A 448-nucleotide genomic window follows, 5' to 3' on the forward strand; every position below is an offset into this window, starting at 1 on the left:
AAAATCTACATAAAATGCTAGAATTGGAACACTTTTGTAGATTGTCGTCAAAATTTGTTATTACATTTAATCTACAAATTCGTACGTAAAACTACACCAATCTACAATTATGTTCTAAACGACGGTCACCCATCCAAGCCACGATCCAATCACTGCCCTCAACGCTACTTAACTTCTGTGATCGGGAACTGCAGATACTTCGTGATGATCCATGATTGCTTGATGTTAATGAATATATATCAGTGATAGATCAGATCAATAAAGTTATGAAAAAGATAAATATCTATTTTTTTATAAATGTTAACATAAAATAACATGATCGATAATTAAAATACAAATAAAGTACAACATCACATAAAAACTGTATTGGATTAAGAAGCGATTAATACCAAATGTAGGCAAAAATTTTTTTTACAATATTTTTATTAAAAAATCATTCAAACAATAA

This window comes from Wasmannia auropunctata, unplaced genomic scaffold (assembly GCF_000956235.1).
Source record: "Wasmannia auropunctata unplaced genomic scaffold, wasmannia.A_1.0 LD336060.1, whole genome shotgun sequence".
In the NCBI taxonomy this organism is placed as follows: domain Eukaryota; kingdom Metazoa; phylum Arthropoda; class Insecta; order Hymenoptera; family Formicidae; genus Wasmannia; species Wasmannia auropunctata.